We start from the raw sequence: 24,721 nt of genomic DNA, 5'->3' as shown, positions 1-24,721 counted from the left end.
GACAGGATCTGCCAGAGCCCAACCAGACAGGATCTGCCATGAGCCGCCAACCAGACAGGATCTGCCAGAGCCGCCAACCAGACAGGATCTGCCCAGAGCCGCCAAACCAGACAGGGATCTGCCAGAGCCGCCCCAACCAGACAGGATCTGCCAGAGCCGCCAACCAGACAGGATCTGCCAGTAATCCAGAACTGCCCCTCAGTCCAGAGCTGTCTCTCTGTCCGGAGCTGCCCTTCAGTCCGGAGTTGCCCCTCTATCCTGAGCTATCTCTCATATCCTGAAACTACCTCTCTATCCTGAGCTACCTCTCTATCCTGGGCTACCTCTCTATCCCGACCTACCTCGCTGTCCTGAGCTACCTTGTCCCGGAGCTGTCCCTTATCTTGGTGTTGCCCCTTATATTAGGTGGTGAATAAGAGGGTGGTCATTCTAAGGGGAGACGTAAGCTGGGATTGACTATGGTGGTGGGACCTCGCCCAGAGCCTTGAGCCACCACCGTGGTCAGATGCCCACCCAGACCCTCCCTAGACTTTGTGCTGGGTGCGCCCGGAGTTCGCACCTTAAGGGGGGGTTATGTCACGTTCCTGACCTGTTTCTGTTAGTTTTGTATTGTGTTAGTTGGTCAGGACGTGAGTTTGGGTGGGCAGTCTATGTTTTCTGTTTCTATGTTGGTTTTGCGGTACCTGATATGGTTCTCAATTAGAGGCAGGTGGTTTTCATCTCCTCTGATTTGAGAATCATATAAGGTAGGTGTTTTCACATTGTTTGTCGTGGGTGGGTGTCTCCTGTGTCTGTGTCTATGTTGCACCATACGGGACTGTTTTCGGTTTGTTTGTTCGTTCGTTTTATGTAGTCATTTTTCCTGTTCGTGCGTTCTTCGAGTTACATGTAAGTTCTTACGTTCAGGTTTGTCTACTCCGTTTGTTGTTTTGTTTAGATTCAAGTGAAGTTCGTGTTTGTCGTCTTTACTTAAATAAATCATGTCAAATCGCAACGCTGCAGTTTGGTTCAATCCCTGCTCCTCCTCTTCGGATGAAGAGGAGGAGGAACCCGTTACAGAACCACCCACCAATCCAGAACCAAGCAGCGCAAGTTCGAGAGCAGCGGCCAAGAGATCAGGACTCATGGACTTGGGAGGAAGTATTAGAGGGAAAGGACACTGGGGCGCACATTGGGGAATATCGCCGCGCTCGTGAGGAGATGGAGGCAGCGAGAGCCCAACAGCGGTGGTATGAGGAGGCAGCAAGGAGACGTGGCTGGAAGCCCGAGAAGAAACCCCAAAAATTTCTTGGGGGGGGGCTAAGAGGTAGTGGGCCAAGGCAGGTAGGAGACCTGCGCCCACTTCCCAGGCTAACCGTGGAGAGCGGGAGTACGGGCAGACACCGTGTTACGCAGTAGAGCGCACGGTGTTCTCCTGTTATGTGTGCATAGCCCGGTGCGGGTATTCCACCTCCCCGCACTGGTAGGGCTAGATTGGGCATTGAGCCAGGTGTCATGAGGCCGGCTCAACGCGTCTGGTCTCCATTGCGGTCTTCTCGGGCCGGCATTCATGGCACCAGCCTTACGCATGGGTGTCCCGGTTCGCCTACCATAGCCCGGTGCGGGTTATTCCACCTCCCCGCACTGGTCGGGCGACGGGGAGTATTCAGCCAGTAAGGTTGGCAGGCTCAATGCTGAAGGGAGCCAGTACGCCTGCACGGTCCGGTATTTCCGGCGCCACCTCCCCGCCCCAGCCCAGTACCACCAGTGCCTACACCACGCACCAGGCTTCCAGGGCGTTTCCAGAGCCCTGTCCTCCTCCACGCACTCTCCCTATGGTGCGTGTCTCCAGCCCAGTGCCTCCAGTTCCGGCACCACGCACTAAGCCACCTGTGCGTCTCCAGAGCCCTGTACACACTGTTCCTTCTCCCCGTACTCGTCCTGAGGGTGCGTGCCCTCAGCCCGGTGCCACCAGTGCCGGTACCACGCACCAGGCAAATAGTACGCTTTGAGAGTCCAGTGTGCCCTGTCCCTGCTCCCCGCACTAGCATGAAGGTGCGTGTCCTTAGCCCGGTGCCTCCAGTTCCGGCACCACGCACCAGGTCTACAGTGCGCCTTATCCGGCCAGAGCCATCCGTCTCCCCAGCGCCATCTGAGCCATCCGTCTCTCCAGCGCCATCTGAGCCATCCGTCTCCCAGCGCCATCTGAGCCATCCGTCTCCCCAGCGCCATCTGAGTCATCCGTCTCCCCAGCGCCATCTGAGCCATCCGTCTGCCCAGTGCCGTCTGAGCCATCCGTCTGTCCCGAGCCATTAGAGCCGCCCGTCTGTCCCGAGCCGTCAGAGCCGATAGTCAGTCAGGAGCCGCTAGAGCCATTCGTCAGACAGGATCTGCCAGAGCCGCCAACCAGACAGATCTGCAGAGCCGCCAACCAGACAGGATCTGCCAGAGCCGCCAACCAGACAGGATCTGCCAGAGCGCCAACAGACAGATCTGCCGAGCCGCCAACCAGACAGGATCTGCCAGAGCCGCCAACCAGAACAGGATCTGCCAGAGCCGCCAACCAGACAAGATCTGCCAGAGCCGCCAACCAGACAGGATCTGCAAGAACCGCCAGCGAGCCATGAGGTCCAGAGCCGTCAGCCAGCCATGAGTCCAGAGCCGTCAGCCAGCCATGAGCGTCCAGAGCCGTCAGCCAGCCATGAGCGTCCAGAGCCGTCAGCCAGCCATGAGCGTCCAGAGCCGTCAGCCAGCCATGAGCGTCCAGAGCCGTCAGCCAGCCATGAGCGTCCAGAGCCGTCAGCCAGCCATGAGCGTCCAGAGCCGTCAGCCAGCCATGAGCGTCCAGAGCCGTCAGCCAGCCCGGAGCTGCCAGTAATCCAGAACTGCCCCTCAGTCCAGAGCTGTCTCTCTGTCCGAGCTGCCCTTCAGTCCGGAGTTGCCCCTCTATCCTGAGCTATCTCTCTATCCTGAACTACCTCTCTATCCTGAGCTACCTCTCTATCCTGGGCTACCTCTCTATCCCGACCTACCTCGCTGTCCTGAGCTACCTTGTCCCGGAGCTGTCCCTTATCTTGGTGTTGCCCCTATATTAGGTGGTGGAATAAGAGGGTGGTCATTCTAAGGGGAGACGTAAGCTGGGATTGACTATGGTGGGGTGGGACCTCGCCCAGAGCCTGAGCCACCACCGTGTCAGATGCCCACCCAGACCCTCCCCTAGACTTTGTGCTGGTGCGCCCGGAGTTCGCACCTTAAGGGGGGGTTATGTCACGTTCCTGACCTGTTTTCGTTAGTTTTGTATGTGTTAGTGGTCAGGACGTGAGTTTGGTGGGCAGTCTATGTTTTCTGTTTCTATGTTGGTTTTGGGTACCTGATATGGTTCTCAATAGAGGCAGGTGGTTTTCATCTCCTCTGATTGAGAATCATATTAAGGTAGGTGTTTCACATTGTTTGTCGTGGGTGGGTGTCTCCTGTGTCTGTGTCTATGTTGCACCATACGGGACTGTTTTCGGTTTGTTTTGTTCGTTTCGTTTTATGTAGTCATTTTTCCTGTTCGTGCGTTCTTCGAGTTACATGTAAGTTCTTACGTTCAGGTTTGTCTACTCCGTTTGTTGTTTTGTTTAGATTCAAGTGAAGTTCGTGTTTGTCGTCTTTACTTAAATAAATCATGTCAAATCGCAACGCTGCAGTTTGGTTCAATCCTGCTCCTCCTCTTCGGATGAAGAGGAGGAGGAACGCCGTTACAGAACCACCCACCAATCCAGAACCAAGCAGCGCAAGTTCGAGCAGCGGCCAAGAGATCAGGACTCATGGACTTGGGAGGAAGTATTAGAGGGAAAGGGACACTGGGCGCACATTGGGAATATCGCCGCGCTCGTGAGGAGATGGAGGCAGCGGAGAGCCCAACAGCAGTGGTATGAGGAGGCAGCAAGGAGACGTGGCTGGAAGCCCGAGAAGAAACCCCAAAAATTTCTTGGGGGGGGGGAGGCTAAGAGGTAGTGGGCCAAGGGCAGGTAGGAGACCTGCGCCCACTTCCCAGGCTAACCGTGGAGAGCGGGAGTACGGGCAGACACCGTGTTACGCAGTAGAGCGCACGGTGTCTCCTGTAYGTGTGCATAGCCCGGTGCGGGTTATTCCACCTCCCCGCACTGGTAGGGCTAGATTGGGCATTGAGCCAGGTGTCATGAGGCCGGCTCAACGCGTCTGGTCTCGTGGGTGTCGTGGGTGGGTGTCTCCTGTGTCTGTGTCTATGTTGCACCATACGGGACTGTTTTCGGTTTGTTTGTTCGTTTCGTTTTATGTAGTCATTTTTCCTGTTCGTGCGTTCTTCGAGTTACATGTAAGTTCTTACGTTCAGGTTTGTCTACTCCGTTTGTTGTTTTGTTTAGATTCAAGTGAAGTTCGTGTTTGTCGTCTTTACTTAAATAAATCATGTCAAATCGCAACGCTGCAGTTTGGTTCAATCCCTGCTCCTCCTCTTCGGATGAAGAGGAGGAGGAACGCCGTTACACTTCCTGCAGCAAAGCACCCCCACAACATGATGCTGCCACCCCCGTGCTGCCACCCCTTTTTCCTCCAAACATAACGATGGTCATTATGGCGAAACAGTTCTATTTTTGTCATCTGACCAGAGGACATTTTTCCAAAAAGTACAATCTTTGTCCCCATGTGCAGTTTCAAACCGTAGTCTGGCTTCTTTATGGCGGTTTTGGAGCAGTGGCTCCTTCCTTGCTGAGCGGCCTTTCAGGTTATGTGGATATAGGACTCGTTTTACTGTGGATATAGATACTTTGTACCTGTTTCCTCCAGCATCTTCACAAGGTCCTTTGCTGTTGTTCTGGGATTGATTTGCACTTTTCGCACCAAAGTACGTAACTCCTAGTAACTCCTAGAGTTCAGAACTCCTTCCTGAGCGGTATGACGGCTGCGTGGTCCCATGGTGTTTATACTTGTGTACTATTGTTTGTACAGATGAATGTGGTACCTTCAGGCGTTTGGAAATTGCTCCCAAGGATGAACCAGACTTGTGGAGGTCTAAAAATTTTTCTCTGAGGTCTTGGCTGATTTCTTTTTATTTTCCCATGATGTTAAGCAAAGAGGCACTGCGTTGAAGGTAGGCCTTTAAATACATCTCCAGGTAAACCTCCAATTAACTAAAATTATGTCAATTAGCCTATCAGAAGCTTCTATAGCCATGACATCATTTTCTGGAATTTTCAAGCTGTTAAAAGGCACAGTCAACTTAGCGCATGTAAACTTCTGACCCACTGAAATTGTGATACAGTGAATTATAAGTGAAATAATCTGTCTGTAAACAATTGTTGGAAAAATTACTTGGGTCATGCACAAAGTAGATGTCCTAATCGACATGCCAAAACTATAGTTGGTTAACAAGAAATTTATGGAGTGGTTGAAAAACGAGTTTTATTAACTCCAACCTAAGTGTATGCAAACTTTCGACTACAACTGTACATGATCAAATACAAATCTTAGAATCAACTATTAAAGACTACCAGAACCTACTGGATTCTCCAATTACCTTGAATGAACTACAGGACAAAATAAAAACCCTCCAACCCAAAAAGGCCTGTGTTGTTGATGGTATCCTCAATGAAATTATAAAATATACAGACCACAAAATCCAATTGGCTATACTAAAACTCTTTAACATCATCCTTAGCTCTGGCATCTTCCCCAATATTTGGAACCAAGTACTTATCACCCCAATCCACAAAATTGGAGACAAATTTGACCCCAATAACTACCGTGGGATATGCGTCAACAGCAACCGTGGGAAAATCCTCTGCATTATCATTAACAGCAGACTTGTACATTTCCTCAGTGAAAACAATGTACTAGGCAAATGTGAAATTGGCTTTTTACCAAATTATCGTACGACAGACCAAGTATTCACCCTGCACACCCTAATTCACAAACAAACACACCAAAACAAAGGCAAAGTCTTCTCATGGTTTGTTGATTTCAAAAAAGCCTTCGACTCAATTTGGCATGAGGGTCTGCTATAGAAATTGATGGAAAGTGGTGTTTTGGTGGAAAAACATACGACATTATAAAATCCATGTACACAAACAACAAGTGTGCGGTTAAAATAGGCAAAAAACGCACATTTCTTCCCACAGGGCCGTGGGGTGAGACAGGGATGCAGCTTAAGCCCCACCCTCTTCAACATATATATCAACGAATTGGCGAGGGCACAGAACAGTCTGCAGCACCCTACTAGAATCTGAAGTCAAATGTCTACTGTTTGCTGATGATCTGGTGCTTCTGTCACCAACCAAGGAGCGCCTACAGCGGTACCTAGATCTTCTGTACAGATTCTTCCAGACCTGGGCACTGACAGTAAATCTCAGTAAGACCAAAATAATGGGGTTACAAAAAAGGTCCAGTCGCCAGGACCACAAATACAAATTCCATCTAGACACCGTTGCCCTAGAACACACAAGAAACTATACATACCTTGGCCTAAACATCAGCGCCACAGGTAACTTCCACAACGCTGTGAACGATCTGAGAGACAAGGCGAGAAGGGCCTTCTATGCCATCAAAAGGAACATCAAATTTGACATACCAATTAGGATCTGGCTAAAAATGCTTGAATCAGTTATAGAACCCATTGCCCGTCATGGTTGTGAGGTTTGGGGTCCGCTCACCAACCAAGAATTCACAAAATGGGACAAACACCAAATTGAGACTCTGCATGCAGAATTCTGCTAAAATATCCTCCTCATACAATGTAAAACACCAAATAATGCACGCAGAGCAGAATTAGGCCGATACCCGCTAATTATCAAAATCCAGAAAAGAGCCGTTAAATTCTACAACCACCTAAAAGAAAGTGATTTCAAAACCTCCCATAACAAAGCCATCACCTACAGAGAGATGAACCTGGAGAAGAGTCCCCTAAGCAAGCTGGTCCTGGGGCTCTGTTAACAAACACAAACAGACCCAACAGAGCCCCAGGACTGCAACACAATTAGACCCAACCAAATCATGAGAAAACAAAAAGATAATTACTTGACACATTGGAAAGAATTAACAAAAAAACAGAGCAAACTACAATGTTATTTGGCCCTTAACAGAGAGTACACAGTGGCAGAATACCTGACCACTGTGACTGACCCAAACTTAAGGAAAGCTTTGACTATGTACAGACTCAATGAGCATAGCCTTGCTATTGAGAAAGGTCGCCGTAGGCAGACCTGGCTCTCAAGAGAAGACAGGCTTTGTGCACACTGCCCACAAAATGGAGGTGGAAACTGAGCTGCACTTCCTAACCTCCTGCCAAATGTATGACCATAATAGAGACGCATATTTCCCTCAGATTACAAAGACACACAAAGAATTCAAAAACAAACCCGATGTTGATAAACTTCCAAATCTACTGGGTGAAATACCAGTGTGCCGTCACAGCAGCAAGATTTGTGACCTGTTGCCACAAGAAAAGGGCAACCAGTGAAGAACAAACACCATTGTAAATACAACCCATACTTATTTATTTTCCCTTTTGTAATTTAACCATTTGCACATCATTACAACACTGTATATATACATAATATGACATTTGCAATGTCTTTATTCTTCTGGAACTTCTATGAGTGTAATGTTTACTGTTCATTTTTATTGTTTATTTCACTTTTGTATATTATCTACTTCACTTGCTTTGGCAATGTTAACATATGTTTCCCATGCCAATAAAGACCCTTGAATTGAATTAAATTGAGAGAGAGAGAGAGAGAGATGTATGTGACAGTCTGAGGATGTCAAGATGGTTAACAATATACAGTCCTTTGATAATGTTTGGCCCCTGAGAGGGATAGGAAGCAGTTGCTTTGCGAGGTATCTCTACCTGAAAATACATGATCTAAGTGATTGGTAGTTGGTATTCAGAAATCATAAAAGTCTGCCTTATTTACTTTAAAGAACTATTAAAATTGTGATATTTATCAGACAGCATAGGCAGCAGCTCTATAGAGATGAGATGATGACTTGGATTGAAATAATAAAGACATCAAATATTTTATTAAAGTAATGTGAATAAATTATGGTTAATAAGTGATAAGCAATAATGGTCGTCACTACCATCATGGGACTTTTATGAATTGCTTTATTTGTGTTGTTACAGCATTCAACCCACATAACGCATGTGCATCTAATGTATAAAAATAAAATCGAAACCCCCAAAACTGAAACTGACCTCAAAAAGCCATAATCACGGGGCCTCCCCAGCGACGCAGCGGTCTAAGACACTCTTCGCAGTGCTAGCGGCGTCAATGCAGACCCTGGTTCGATCCCAGGCTGTGGACGCGACCGGGAGACCCATGAGGAGGCGCACAATTGGCTCAGTGTCGTTCGGGTTAGGGGAGGGTTTGGCCGGCCGGGATGTCCTTGTCCCATCGCATTCTAGCGACTCCTGTGGCGGGCCGGGCGCATGCACGCTGACATGGTCGCCAGTTGTACGGTGTGTTTCCTCCGACACATTGGTGCGGCTGGCTTCCGGGTTAAGCGACCAGTGTGTCAAGAAGCAGTGCGGCTTGGTAGGTTCGTGTTTCGGAGGACACATGGCTCTTCGCCTCTCCCGAGTGCGTACGGGAGTAGCAGCAATGTGACAAGACTGTATTGGATATCACGAAATTGGGGGTAAAAAGTACAAAAAAAGGATAAAAAAAAAAAAACGCTAATCGCTCGGCACTGATGGTTGATAGGGTAAGGGTTACATCTAGGGTTAGTTGAAATGTTATTGATCGTCTGTAGAGCATCTATAGATGGACAATCCAAATAAAGTGTTACCACACACACACACTTACCAAGTGTAGTTGCTTTTTGGCATCTCACTGCATCAACTAGAGAGGAAAAGAGAGATGTGAAGAACAATGGGTTAAAACTACTAGTTATTGAAAATAAGCATATTTCCCACAAAGTGTTACCACACACACACACACTTACCAAGTGTAGTTGCTTTTTGGCATCTCACTGCATCAACTAGAGAGGAAAAGAGAGAGGTGAAGAACAATGGGTTAAAACTACTACTTATTGTAAATAAGCACAATTCATAAAAGTCCCATGATGGTAGTGACGACCATTATTGCTTGTACAGAAGGCACACACACGTGCATACGTACGCATGCACACAAGCGCACACACTTAACCGGTGTAGTTGCTTTTGGCCATCTATCTGGATCACATAGAGAAGGAAAGGTAAAAACCATCCATCTTTTTAATAAGCATATTTCACACACACACACACATGCGCGCGCACACACGCATGCACACACAAATGCTTACCAAAAACATCAGCACATTCTGTAAACAAAACACAGGGCATATAGTAAGAATGGAGATGCGTTGACAATATACAATATACAGTGCTTTCGGAAAGTATTCAGACCTCTTGACTTTTCCCACATTTTTTCAATCTACACACAATACCCCATAATGACAAAGCAAAAACAGGTTTTTAGAAATGTTTGCTAATTTATATATATATAAAAAAACATAAATATCACATTTATATAAGTATTCAGACCCATTACTAAGATGCATATTGGGCAGCGATGACAGCCTCGAGTCTTCTTGGGTATGACGATACAAGCTTGGCACACCTGTATTTGGGGAGATGCTCCCATTCTTCTGTCTTCTTCAAGCTCTGTCAGGTTGTATGGGAGCGTTGATGCACAGCTAACATCAAGTCTTTCCAGAGATGTTCGATTGGGTCCAAGCCCGGGCTCTGGCTGGGCCACTCAAGGACATTCAGAGACTTGTCCTGAAGCTACTCCTGCATTGTCTTGGCTGTGTGCTTAGGGTCATTGTCCTGTTGGAACGTGAACCTTCGCCCCAGTCTGAGGTCCTGAGCGCTCTGGAGCAGGTTTTCATCAAGGATCTCTCTGTACTTTGCTCTGTTCAGCTTTCCCTCGACCTTGACTAGTGTCCCAGTCCCTGTCTCTGAAAAACATCCCCACAGCATGATGCTGCCACCACCATGCTTCACCGTAGGGATGATGCCAGGTTTCCCCCAGACGTGACATGACGCTTGGCATTCAGGCCAAAGATTTCAATCTTGGTTTCATCAGACCAGAGAATCTTGTTTCTCATGGTCTGAGAGTCTTTGGGTGCCTTTTGGCAAACTCCAAGTGGGCTGTCATGTGCCTTTTACTGAGGAGTGGCTTCTATCTGGCCACTCTACCATAAAGGCCTAATTGGTGGAGTGCTGCAGGGATGGTTGTCCTTCTGGAAGGTTCTCCCATCTCCGTAGAGGAACTCTAGAGCTCTGTCAGAATGACCATCGGGTTCTTGGTCACCGCTTACCAAGGCCCTTCTCCCCCGATTGCTCAGTTTGGCCGGGCAGCCAGCTCTAGGAAGTCTTGGTGGTTCCAAACTTCTTCCATTGAAGAATGATAGAGGCAACTGTGTTCTTTGGGACCTTCAATGCTGTAGAAATGTTTTGGTACCCTTCCCCAGATCTGTGTCTCGACACAATCCTGTCTCGGAGCTCTACGGACAATTCCTTCGACCTCATGGCAGGGTTTTTGCTCTGACATACACTGTCAACTGTGGGACCTTATATAGACAGGTGTGTGCCTTTCCAAATCATGTCCAATCAATTGAATTTACCAAAGGTTGATTCCAATCAAGTTGTAGAAACAATAAACAAACAAAAAAAACAAATCTCATAGCAAAGGATCTGAATACTGATGTAAATAAGGTAATTCTCTTTTAATTATTTTTATACATTTGCAAAAGAAAATCAAAACCTGTTTTTGCTTAGTCATTATGGGGTATTGTGTGTAGATTTCTGAGGATTTAATCCATTTTAGAATAAGGCTCTAACGTAACAAAATGTGGAAAAATCCAAGGGGTCTGAATACTTTCCGAAGGCACTATCGATGTACTTCATGTAATATTATTATTTTATGCACTAGAGGTCACGGAACCAAAGGTATTTTAAACATACCGTCCTCTTGTTCTTGTGATGAATTATATTTGTGATTGAATGCATCTTCAACCAGACACTTGAAGCCTTTCAAACTGACCAACTCCACCTCAGCTAAGCAACGTGTATGTGACATTGGAGACACACTCAGGTTCCTGTTATAGAGGGGGAGGAAGAAGAAGAGTCTCAGTACTGGAGGAACACACACGCACACGCACACGCACACACACAGTAGAACCAATGCACATGCATGTGCACACGCACGCGCACGCACACGCACACACACACACACACACACAACACACACACAACACACACACCACACACACACCCACACACAAGTGACATAGACCTACCTCCTCATGCAGACAGTTCAGTAAGTAACATACAGCAGAATTTGTTGTGTCTTCAGGGTAATCTTTGCATTCAAAGTCCTTCTCACAGTTCTCCCAATAGAACCTGCTAAGGGCTTTTGCAACTCTTTCAAATGTTTCCTGTAATAAACATGTGGAAATGACAGAAGTTAAGTTTCTAATCCTTTACGGCCAAAATCATAGCTTGAGATAAGCTTGCATAACATTGACCTTTTCATAACATTTTGCCTGTACGTCAATGGATTCAAGTTCTATTTACACTTGCAATTTCAAGTTAGGAGTCAGGCTTTACAGATAGAATGTACAGAAATGGAATTGAACCCATACCTCACTTTTGTTCACTCTGAACAAATAGTCCTTTGGCGACGGCCTACTTGAAGGTAAAAAGGCAACCAGTACTTAAAGGTTCAATATTATATATGGGGTGGCAGTGTAGCCTAGTGGTTAGAGCGTTGGAGCTAGTGAAGTCCGCAGATCGAATCCCGAGCTGACAAGGTACAAATCTGTCGTTCTGCCCCTGAACAAGGCAGTTAACCCACTGTTCCTAGGCCGTCATTGAAAATAAGAATTAGTTCTTAACTGACTTACCTAGTCAAATAAAGGTAAACATTTTTTTCTAAAGAATTGTGATGAGTAACTAGTGACTATCATTTACCATTTCTGTCAAATATTCGTTATACATGCCGTTAGACCCTTCACACAGACAGGCTCTCCACAGGCACACCTGTTGAGGAGAGGAGAGAGAGAGAGAGAGAGTAGAGGATCAAAGGAGAGGAGAGGAAAGCAGAGGAGAGGAAAGGAGAGAATCAGTTCGAGTACACTATTTATCTGTTAATAACCTGAGGAGTGCAATTTGCATGGTTAAATAATCATTAAATACTAGTGAATACCTAATTGAATTATAGGCATTTTCACTACAACCACATCAGATAGAATTCAAACTTTGTTTTGTTCATATACAGCTAAACAACGTGCACATAAGTAGTAGGAGCTGTGTGTGTTTCAGGGTTGCGGTCAAACCTTTTCCAGTCAATTCAGGGTATCAAAGATTCATGGCGGACTGTTTTATATGATAATGTGAGCGAAACCCAGATGGGTACTGGTATCTCCAGCTGCAGGTGTGCCTGTCAGTGGTGTGACAGCTTGAATAGTGTCGGTGAGAAATGATGAGGCAATATAGAGTCTAGAACTCACAAAGAGACAAGCTCTGATGATCCATGCCAAGTCACTTGTCATGTTGCCTTGGTAACCATTAGGATTCCCCCTGGGCAGAAAGAGATGGGGGAGGGGAGGGTGAGGGAGAGAAAATAAATATTCTTCCTTCAACAATTCTCCCTGCAAAACTTCCTCAACTGTGAGTTAGTACTGGTTTATCCTGACAGAAACATTAATGACAGACAATTTTTTGCCTGCCCTTAATTTGAGGAACAGAATGTTTTTCAAGTGTCACTTCCATTCTTTGTGTGTGTCATCAGTGTGATTGTCTATACCGTTAAGCACATTTCATGTGTTGTATTGGTCATGATCAAATACTGTAGATATTTCAGGATATTTCAGGAGGTAAGATAGGTCTACTAGTGGCATAACAGTAGGAATGGATTTATCTAACTTTTAATGTGTAACCAAGCAGTTAATATCCTACCAACTGAACATTATATATACTCATGCATGACCAGTGGTGGAACAAGTACCCAATTGTCATACTTGAGTAAAATTATAGATCACATGGTGGAAATTACAACATTATGTTATTCACATTACTTTATATTAGAACGTATTCTTGTATTAGTACTTTCACACTCTGTCTGTTCACCTGAGAGGAGCCTCTGATGCTTAACGCTGACAATTGATTTTCGATGCCGTTGGTGATAAAACCTAGACTGCATTCCATTCCATTCCATGATTAAACCCTCCCTGCAGTGTATTTCTCCCACATCGCAGATGAATACTGGACTTCATCATTTGAGGGAAGGACCTAGTGTCCTGTGTTACATTAGTATTTCTGTATAAGCAATAACCTAGAGACAGAAACCTGGTGCAATGTAAATCTTACTGTCTGTTGCTTGATATCACAATGTATATAATATAATTCTACACATCTGTTATTTGTCATGAACATTCAGGAGGATGCACTTTGCTATAAAGAGCAGTAACCCAAATCTGCTCATTGGGCTCTCAACAATTACCGATGGGTGGTCGCTGATCAGCTCCATGATTGCAATTCTTAATCGATAATAAAGTTGGATTGTTTTGAAGAAATCTAAAAGTCTCTCTCCTTTGAATCCGAAACATTCCACGACAATAAATGTATAGAACGTTACTCAAGTAAAAGTGAAAGACAGCCAGTAAAAAACTACTAGAGTAAAAGTCTAAAAGTATTTGGTTTTACATATACTTAAGTATAAAAAGTAAATGTAATTTGCAAATTACAAATTACATGTAATTAAGCAAAGAAGATGGCACCATTGTTCTTGTTTTAAAATGTCCGGATAGCCAGGGACACACTCCAACACTCAGACATTATTTACAAAATATACATTTGTTTTTAGTGAGTCCACCAGACCAGAGGCAGTAGGGATGACCACGTGTTCTCTTGATAAGTGTGTAAATTAGACCATTTTCCCATCCTGCAAAGCATTCAAAATGTAATGAGTACTTTGAAAGTACAATATTTTCTTTAGGAATCTAGTAAAAGTTATCAAAAACATAAATAGTAAAGTACAAATACTACAAAAAATTACATAAGTAGTACTTTCAAGTATTTTTTACTTAAAGTACTTTACACCACTGTGCATTACAAAGTTGTCTTGAAGACCAAACTCAGGATCATATACTGTACATCCCTGTCACAAGGCACTATTCCTTGTCAGATCAATTGACTTATGTTATGACCTGTTTTACTCAAGAGAGGGGAAAGTAATGTATCTGTATTTAAATAAAGAGATTTATTGGTTGCTAAATATAATATTTTACACTTATTAGTCTTAGTCGTCACTCAGTCGGAACAGCTTTGGTGACAGTTGCAAAACGCATGCCCTACCCAAGTCTGTAGCCTGTACACAACAGCCATTGTGATACTTTGCCACAAGCGTTTGTTGACTGAGTGTGGGCTGGACTAAGTCCAGGATTAAATCCCATTATGCTTTTAAGCTAAGCACCTTTTAATTGCAACGTTCTCAAGCTCATGTGAAAGACAAAGGGTCAAGGCGTCAGAGAGAAGAAAGGCCCTGAAAAAGGTCACCAAGTTTCAAAGGCCATTAAAATGGGCCTGTGTCACCTAGGGGGTTGAATCAACATGGAAAACTAATTGGATTTGCAAAAAGTCATCAACGTAAGGGCATTTCGTCTTTTTTTCACCCAACTTTTACCCTAAATCCAATGACATGGTGACATTTGTTTTGTTGATTTCACGTTGAATTCACATTAGTTGACAACTCAACCAAATGTGAATCCAAACTAGACGTTGAACTGACGTCTGTGCCCAGTGGTTACCTTGATTACTATGGAGATACATTTACAGTGTACAATGTACTTGGCAGATGTTGCATTTCACAACTGCTCACTCATTGAGCTTAGTGGCTTTGAGTTGGAGAACCAGCTGCAGTGGCTTAAATGTTCCAGCAAAAGCCCACGGTGTGACTGTCTCAATGAATCCAAGTGAAACATACCGCCAAGAACATCCAATTGTACATCAAATTTAGCACGTGAGATGGTTGCGTCCTCTTCCAGGAAATATATGCATTTTTCTAATAAACAAGAGACAATGGAAGGCTTGTCTGTGATGTCATTCACCATACTCAAACGGACAACTTCCACCAGAGTCTCTGGGTTCGCGCCCAGGCTCTGTCGCAGCCGGCCGCGACCGGGAGGTCCGTGGTGCGACGCACAATTGGCCTAGCGTCATCCGGGTTAGGGAGGGTTTGGCCGGTAGGGATATCCTTGTCTCATCGCGCTCCAGCGACTCCTGTGGCGGGCCGGGCGCAGTGGCGCTAACCAAGGGGGCCAGGTGCACGGTGTTTCCTCCGACACATTGGTCGGAGGCCAGGTGCACGGTGTTTCCTCCAACACATTGGTGCGGCTGGCTTCCGGGTTGGAGGCGCGCTGTGTTAAGAAGCAGTGCGGCTTGGTTGGGTTGTGCTTCGGAGGACGCATGGCTTTCGACCTTCGTCTCTCCCGAGCCCGTACGGGAGTTGTAGCGATGAGACAAGATAGTAATTACTAGCGATTGGATACCATGAAAATTGGGGAGAAAAGGGGGTAAAATAAAAAAATAAAAAATTACATTTTTTTTTAACGGACAACTTCTTCATTTTCCCACGTGCCTCCAAAGACTTCCACATCGCAAGTAGCTCAAATATCCACAAAACGCAAAATAAATAAAATATTTCTCCCGAGGACCTCATCAGCAAGGCTGTGTCTGCAAACTATTGGAATAGTTTGGTTTGCAATTATGGCTTATATTATATTGTATATGTAACGGCTTTCGTCGGTGGAAGGAGAGGACCAAAACGCAGCGTACTTAGTGTTCATCTTAATTTAATAAAATTCAAAAAACAGAACACTTCAAAATACAAAACAACAAAAGTGAAAACCGAAACAGTTCTATCTGGTGCAAACACACAAAGACTGAAGACAACCACCCACAAAACCCAACAGAAAACAGGCTACCAAAATATGGTTCCCAATCAGCGACAACGATTGACAGCTGCCTCTGATTGAGAACCATATCAGACCAAACACAGAAAACCAACACAGAAATAGAAAACATAGATTACCCACCCAACTCACGCCCTGACCACACTAAAACAAAGAAAATACAAAAGAACTATGGTCAGAACGTGACAGTATAATAATGTATATTTCCCCAGGTTTTAATCTCAGAGGATGTGGGCCAGAGCAGTGTGGATGGAAAATGAGAAGGAAGTACATGTTAATCCAGAATACTGGATCAAAGACCAAACAGTGTGGTGGCTCCCAAATAAATATGACAACACAATAAAGGATTGGCTCACACCCCTCTCTGAAATGGAAGTCATTTCAGCTTCCAAGAATAAAACTGACATCCGGTACATAGCAGATACATTACACTTAGTAAAAACAACTGCTGGTTGTTAAAAATGACTGTTAAATTATTCAAACCCTCACCCCACCATTCAGAATCAAAATAGCAATGTTGAAATCACAGAAGCCAGTGAAACAGAGGAGATTTTCGAAGAGAAACTGAAAGAATTTAGAACTGGTACGTTTTAACACACATTGACAGTTTGTGTACATTCAATTTACTTGGCATGGTGTTTATTTCTGTATACTGTCGTGTGTTTAGAATTGCATGAGGAATGTAATCTGCCACCTCTAGCCACTACAGCCCCCAAGTTATGAAGGTATGTTAGCCTGCAATGCTGATTAGTAAATTGACCCCTTGTCCCTAAACCATAGCCACTGAACAACCACCTTGCCTTTTGATAGACTGGGGGTACATTGTACCGTATTACTTTTGCTGATCTGTTCAAATCTACAAGTACGTGGGTAGCGGGAAGGTAGCCTCAACCCAGACAGAATCCCTCCACGTTTCACCATTGTTGGACTAGCGAAACAAACATGACACTGAGCTGAAATCCTTCTGGATTTCCAGGCTAAGGACCAGGGAGGTTAACTTTGGCATGTTGTCGAATTTTGTTTTAAAGTCTGGTCATGTGTTAAGGTTGTTTTCATATGACAGATGTGAGTAGAAAAGGGCTGGATGTTATTTTACACTTGCATGTTTATTTTCAGGCAAATGCCTACCCAAGCCCCACAACAAAATATGCCCCGAAGCACTGTGCCACTGCTTACAAGATACAAAAGGCTAAAACGCAGTAATGACGGTGAGGACGACCCAACTCCTTATTCTTCATCATTATATTTGAGAAAGGTATTCTAATTGTAAAAACAATTGGCATGATGTTGTCCAATCTTTTATTCCAAAGAATCATCTTGGTCTCTGACATGGCTTAAACCTGGAGCATGAGGCCTCGAGGTCTCCTTTTGCCTTCTTAATTGAGGGATTTCCCCACACTAAGTTGCTGCAAATGGACGCAAGTATGAAACGCTCCATTTCGAATTTTGGTTTAAAGTTTGGTAAACATTTGATTGTGTTTAGGTTGTGTAGAAAAAAGCGGGACGTTATTTTACACTTGCATGTGTTCTGTTTTTAGGCCTACCCAAGCCGCCACTAAAATCTGCTCCAAGGCGCCAGGAAACATGTGCCAGAGCCACTAAGAAGCAAAAGGTTAAAATGCCGGGTAAACAACCCCTGATTCTCATTCTTGAACGATGTATTTGGGAAAGGTATTCTAATTGTACCAATAATTGCCATTATGTGGTCAAATATTTTACTGCAGAGAATCTTGAGCCTTCATGCTCCAAGAAGGAGACTGAGGTCTCCTTCTGCCTCTTCAGATGAGAGACCCCCCCCCCCTATTTGAATGATATAGAAATGAGGTTGTTATATTTGGATGGGAACAAATGTAAAACTATATTCAGTACTTTGAACTCCTTTATGAGATCTGTGACCTTTTTAAAAGGACAGTCACTCGAGTCCGGTTGAGGAATTCGACTTCAACCTGAACAAGACGGAGGAAGATATACTAAAGACTGGGTATTTTATTAGAAACCCCAAACCCCTGTTATGAAAGCAGCAGCTACTCTTCCTGGGGTCCACACAAAACATGAAACAGAACATTATTAGACAAGAATAGCTCAAATAGGGGAGAGGCGTTGTGACGTGAAGTGTGGCTTTATCTGTTTGTTTTTTAAACCAGGTTTGCTGTTCATTTGAGCAATATGAGATTGAAGGGAGTTCTATATATAATACTGTACACTTTCTTTAATTTGTTCTGGATTTTGGGATTGTGATGGGGTAAGTGGGTGTCAAAGCTGTGTGTAAGTTGACGACGCAAACAATTTTGAATTTTCAACACATTAATTATAAAAAGAAGAAGTGATGCAGTCAGTCTCTCCTTAAATCTTAGCCAAGAGAGACTGGCATGCATAGTATTTACTAGAGGTCGACCGATTATGATTTTTCAACGCCGATACCGATACTGATTATTGGAGGACCAAAAAAGCCGATACCGATTAATCGGACGATTTTTTAAAATGTATTTGTAATAATGACAATTACAACAATACTGAATGAACACTTATTTTAACTTAATATAATACATCAATAAAATCAATGTTGTGCCTCAAATAAATAATGAAACATGTTCAATTTGGTTTAAATAATGCAAAACAAAAGTGTTGGAGAAGAAAGTAAAAGTGCAATATGTGCCATGTAAGAAAACTAACGTTTAAGTTCCTTGCTCAGAACATGAGAACATATGAAAGCTGGTGGTTCCTTTTAACATGGGTCTTCAATATTCCCAGGTAAGAAGTTTAGGTTGTAGTTATTATAGGAATTATAGGACTATTTCTCTCTATACGATTTGTATTTCATATACCTTTGACTATTGGATGTTCTTATAGGCACTTTAGTATTGCCAGTGTAACAGTATAGCTTCCATCCCTCTCCTCGCCGCTACCTGGGCTCGAACCAGGAACACATCGAAACAGCCACCCTCGAAGCAGCATTACCCAACTATTCCAAGTCTCAGAGCGAGTGATGTTTGAAACGCTATTGGCGCGCACCCTACTAACTAGCTAGCCATTTCACATCGGTTACACCAGCCTAATCTCGGGAGTTGATAGGCTTGAAGTCATAAACAGCGCAATGCTTGAAGCATTGCGAAGAGCTGCTGGCAAAACCACCGAAAGTGCGTTTGAATGAATGCTACGAGCCTGTGGTGCCTACCATCGCTCAGTCAGACTGCTCCATCAAATTAGACTTAATTATAACATAAATAACACACAGAATACGACCTTATGTCATTATATGGTCGAATCCGGAAACTATCATCTCGAAAACAAAACGTTTATTCTTTCAGTGAAATACGGAACCTTCCGTATTTTATCAACGGGTAGGCTCATAAGTCTTAAGATTCCTGTTACATTGCACAACCTTCAATGTTATGTCATAATTACGTAGAATTCTGGCAAATTAGTTCGCAATGACCCAGGCGGCCCAAACTGTTGCATATACCCTGACTCTGCGTGCAATGAACGCAAGAGAAGTGACACAATTTCACCTGGTTAATATTGCCTGCTAACCTGGATTTCTTTTAGCTAAATATGCAGGTTTTAGCTAAAAGAAAAATATATACTTCTGTGTATTGATTTTAAGAAAGGCATTGATGTTTATGGTTAGGTACACGTTGGAGCAACGACAGTCCTTTTTCGCGAATGCGCATCGCATCGATTAAATGCAACGCAGGACACGCTAGATAAACTAGTAATATCATCAACCATGTGTAGTTATAACTAGTGATTATGATTGATTGATTGTTTTTTATAAGATAAGTTTAATGCTAGCTAGCAACTTACCTTGGCTTCTTACTGCATTCGCGTAACAGGCAGGCTCCTCGTGAGGCAGGTGGTTAGAGCGTTGGACTAGTTAACCGTAAGGTTGCTAGATTGAATCCCTGAGCTGACAAGGTAAAAATCTGTCGTTCTGCACCTGAACAAGGCAGTTAACCCACCGTTCCTAGGCCATCATTGAAAATAAGAATGTGTTCTTACCTTTATTTAACTAGGTAAGTCAGTTGTCAAAAATATATATAAAAAAATAAAAAATAAACGGCTAAATCGGCGTCCAAAAATACCGATTTCCGAATGTTATGAAAACTTGAAATCAGCCATTCCGATTAATCGGTCAACCTCTAGTATTTACATTAGTCCACTGATTACAATTAAGAGTAAGACGTGCCGCTCTGTTCTTCGCCCTCTGGTGTTCATTCGGTGTCTTCTTGACCTGCAGTTACTCCCCCGTACACTCTCTCTCTCCCTCTCTGTGTGATTGTGTGATTGGAGACAGGTGTGCCGGAGTCAGAGCAGATCCCTACCAGCTGCAACTCGTTCCATAATCAAGACCTCTACAAATACTCAGTCCTGCCACTTCTACTCTGCCAGATTGTAATCTCTGCTCAGTCAGTTCATGATTCTAGCCATCTATGATTATTCAAGATCCTGTTACTGTGCTGTGCCTGTTTCCCTGCCTGACACTGTTTATCCTCTCATTGCAGTTACTGCTCTGTCTCCTGTTCCACATCTCACCACCCAACTACCTTGCTCTGGATTTCACTCATCACCACTACCTTGGATTCCCCTCAGGATGTGTTTACCCTGTTCTACTAAGCAAACTCCAACCTCAGTCTCCACATCTGTTATTTCTGCAACTCATCTGAGCTTCCCCGGACCTGCACTCCATATCTCTCTATGTAACAAATATTTTGGTTCATTCATCCCTGTTTCCTCATCTGAGTCTGCTCTTGTGTTCCCCTGTGTCGCTCCGCCTAACAGTGTCACCAGCAAAGCACACCCACACCATAACACCTCCTCCTACATGCTTTACAGTGGGAAATACAAATGCGGAGATCATCCGTTCACCCACACAGCATCTCACAAAAATCTCAAATTTGGATTCCAGACCAAAGGACAAATTTCAACCGGTCTAATGTACATTGCTCGTGTTTCTTGGCCCAAGCAAGTCTCTTCCTCTTATTGGTGTCCTTTAGTAGTGGTTTCTTTGCAGCAATTCACAATTTTCCGGATTGACCGACCTTCATGTCTTAAGGTAATGATGGACTGTCGTTTCTCTTTGCTTATTTGAGCTGTTCTTGCCATAATATGGACTTGGTATTTTACCATATAGGGCTATCTTGTCACAACACAACTGATTGGCTGAAACACATTAAAACAAATACATTTCACAAATTAACTTTTAGCAAGGCACATCGGTTAATTGAAATGCATTCCAGGTGACTACCTCATGTAGCTGGTTGAGAGAATGCCAAGAGTGTGCAAAGCTGTCATCAAGGCACAGGGTGGCTACTTTGAAGAATCTCAAATATATTTAGATTTTTTAAACACTTTTGGTTACAACATGATTCCATTTGTGTTATTTCATAGTTTTGATATATTCACTATTATTCTACAATTTAGAACCTTTTTAAAAAATAAAGAAAAACCCTAGAATGACCTGGTGTTCTAAAACTTTTGACCGGTAGTGTACCTCTGCTGCAGAGGATACGTTCATTAGAGTTACCAGCCTAAGAAATTACAGCCCAAATAAATGCTTCACAGAGTTCAAGTAACAGACACATCTCAACAACTGTTCAGAGGAGACATCGTGAATCAGGCCTTCATGGTCGAATTGCTGCAAAGAAACAACTACTAAAGGACACCCATAAGAAGATACTTGCTTGGGCCAAGAAACACGAGCAATGGACATTAGCCTGGTGGAAGAGTGCGATTTTTTGTTCCAACCGCAATGTGTTTGTGAGAAGCAGAGTAGATGAACGGATGATCTCTGCATGTGTGGTTCCCACCGTGAAAAATGGAGAAGGAGGTGTTACGGTGTGGGGGTGCTTTGCTGGTTACACTGTCTGTGATTTATTTAGAGTTCAAGGCCCACTTAACCAGCATGGCTACCACAGCATTCTGCAGCAATACGCCATCCCATCTGGTTTGCGCTTAATGGGACTATCCTTTTTTTTTTTTTAAACAGGATAATGACCCAACACAACTCCAGGCTATGTAAGGGCTATTTGACCAAGAAGGTGAGTGACGGAGTGCTGCATCAGATGACCTGGCCTCCACAATCACCCGACCTCAACCCAATTGAGATGGTTAGGGATGAGTTGAACCGCAGAATGAAGCAAAAGCAGCGAACAAATGCTCAGCACATGTGGGAACTCCTTCAAGACTGTTGGAAAAGCATTCCAGATGAAGCTGGTTGAGAGAATGTGCAAAGCTGTCAAGAGTGTGCAAAGCTGCCATCAAGGCAAAGGGTGGCTCCTTTGAAGATTCTAAAATAATAAATATATTTGATTTGTTTAACACTATTTTGGTTACTACATGATTCCATATGTGTTATTTCATTGTTTTGATGTCTTCACTATTATTCTACAATATTGAAAATAGAAAAAATAAAGAAAAACCCTTGAATGAGTAGGTGTGTCCAAACTTTTGACAGGTACTGTAAGTATTCAGACCCTTTACTCAGTACTTTGTTGAAGCACCTTTGGCAGCGATTGAAGCCTCGAGTCTTCCTGGGTATGACGCTACAAGCTTGGCACACCTGTATCTGGGGAGTTTCTTCCATTCTTCTCTGCAGATCCTCTCAAGCTCTGTCTGTTTGGATGGGGAGCGTTGCTGCACAGCTATTTTCAGGTCTCTCCAGAGATGTTTGATCGGGTTCATGTCCGGGCTCTGGCTGGGCCACTCAAGGACATTCAGAGACTTGTCCCAAAGCCACTCCTGTGTTGTGTGGTTAGGGTTGTTGTCCTGTTGGAAGGTGAACCATCGCCCCAGTCTTAGGTCCTGAGCGTTGTGGAGCAGGTTTCCATCAAGGATCTCGCTGTACTTTGCTCCGTTCATCTTTCCCTCTGTTCTGACTAGTGTCCCAGTCCCTGCCGCTGAAAAACATCCACACAGCATCCCCTTTACAGCAGGTGTGAGTCTTGGCGAATCAAAGGCTACAGGGGCAGAAATACTACAGGCAATGTCAGCCTGCCTGAAATATGCACCTGACCGCAAGGGAGGGAGTGGGAGTTCCAATGAGTAAGAGGATGAAAGTTCTTAATAAGTTAAAAGCATCAAAGCCTGTTCCAACAGTGCCTTTTTTGTTTATTGTATATCTAATTTGTGTTTCCAGAAGCCTGTTCCAGAAATGCATTTCTTTGCTTATGAATAATTGTTTGGCTTGTACATCTATTTTGTGATGCAATACATTTTCATTTCAACCGTTCTTGACTTTAATAAAAAACTAAAAGTTTACCAGTGGAAGCTGCTAAGGGGAGGGCCGGCTCATAATAATGGCTGGAACGGAGCGAAGGGAATGGCATCAAATTATGTGTTTGATGTATTTGAAACTATTCGACTCATTCCGCCCCAGCCATTACCACAAGCACATCCTCCCCAATTAAGGTGCCACCAACCTCCTGTGAGGTTTACACAATGCTGTCCCAAGTTACTGCTCTAATTGTGTTACACAGAATGACAATAGCCAACAGTAGTATAGACCCAAAATCTGGAAGATACAATTCTACTCATGGTGCAAAATGTATTATACTTATCAGGGTAATTTTCAAGAGTGTGCAACATCAGAAAGGTCCTGGTTGATACAGTTTGTTTTCCTTTTCTTAACTGAGGGTCTTATTCTTATTTAATGTAAAGAAGCCTACATCATAAAATGGCAACTACTTCTAAACATCTCATCAACACACATCATGGATTGGTGATAATCCCTGTTGAATTCATGATGTGTCTTGGTCAAAGCACAACAGATCGGTGAGGACACAGACTGAACAACAAGACAGATACTTCACAGGATGTATAAATGTGAAGCATCTGCTTGGCGTTGACAGTCACTACTAAATATTGTTGTTCGAGTAAGCCCAGTGGTTGGCAATGGGAGAAGATGGAAGGAGATGGATTTTGGCCGACATTCTGCACATTATCTCATTGATGAAACATTTGATCTCAATACAATTTTCTGTTCCCAAAACTACAATATGTTATGAACAGCGTGGACTACGTTTTGTACACTTTACCCTTTGCCAAAGTTTTTTTTATTGTGTTGTTTAGGAATATAAAGGTGAATTGAGTTATTGCACACGAGCACTTCACAGAGTAGGCGTTCCGTAACGGAATTATGCCGATACAAGCTAGAACGGACCAATAGGATCTCGCTAACTTGTGCATGGCTCTGCCCACCTCCTTGTTTGTTCTGCCCACTATGACTCAATTGTTCCCATTGGAATCGACAGGCTGTGGTGTATCTTGGTTTAGTTATAAAAATATTTGGGGAGGAGCAGCTCTGTGGACCCTTAGTGTCCGGAAGTAATTTAGCCATTCATTGTAGTCATTGCGTTCTGTAGAGTTACAGTGGGGAGAACAAGTATTTGATACACTGCCGATTTTGCAGGTTTTCCTACTTACAAAGCATGTAGAGGTCTGTAATTTTTATCATAGGTACACTTCAACTGTGAGAGATGGAATCTAAAATCCAGAAAATCACATTGTATGATTTTTAAGTAATTAATTTGCATTTTATTGCATGACATAAGTATTTGATCACCTACCAACCAGTAAGAATTCCGGCTCTCACAGACCTGTTATTGAGGGAAGGAGTTGTTGGCAAAGATCTCGGGATAACAGGCCCAATCCATTCCCTCAATACGGTGCAGTCGTCCCCCCCTATAATCCCTCTTCTTTCCTTCTTTCTTTTGGCAGAAAAAGCATCACAAAGAATAGTTTCCAGCCTCCATGGCTTCACATTTGG

The 24,721-nt window shown here is 43.9% G+C and overlaps 1 long non-coding RNA gene across 1 annotated transcript in view; it reads right to left on the bottom strand.

Moving 5' to 3' along the window:
* Window positions 1-11,953: 11,953 nt before the first annotated feature.
* LOC139029560 (uncharacterized) overlaps window positions 11,954-24,721 on the bottom strand; it is a 47,857-nt gene continuing 35,089 nt past the window's right edge. Inside the window, exons 2-3 of the long non-coding RNA XR_011481864.1 lie at window positions 12,496-12,565; window positions 11,954-12,025 (exon numbers count right to left, since the gene is read on the bottom strand). This is a non-coding gene — a long non-coding RNA (uncharacterized lncRNA). The remainder of the gene's footprint in view (window positions 12,026-12,495; window positions 12,566-24,721) is intronic.

The sequence above is a fragment of the Salvelinus sp. IW2-2015 genome, linkage group LG20 (assembly GCF_002910315.2).
Source record: "Salvelinus sp. IW2-2015 linkage group LG20, ASM291031v2, whole genome shotgun sequence".
In the NCBI taxonomy this organism is placed as follows: domain Eukaryota; kingdom Metazoa; phylum Chordata; class Actinopteri; order Salmoniformes; family Salmonidae; genus Salvelinus; species Salvelinus sp. IW2-2015.
The sequence above is the reverse complement of the archived record's forward strand: the minus strand, read 5'-3'. Positions and strand labels throughout refer to the sequence as shown.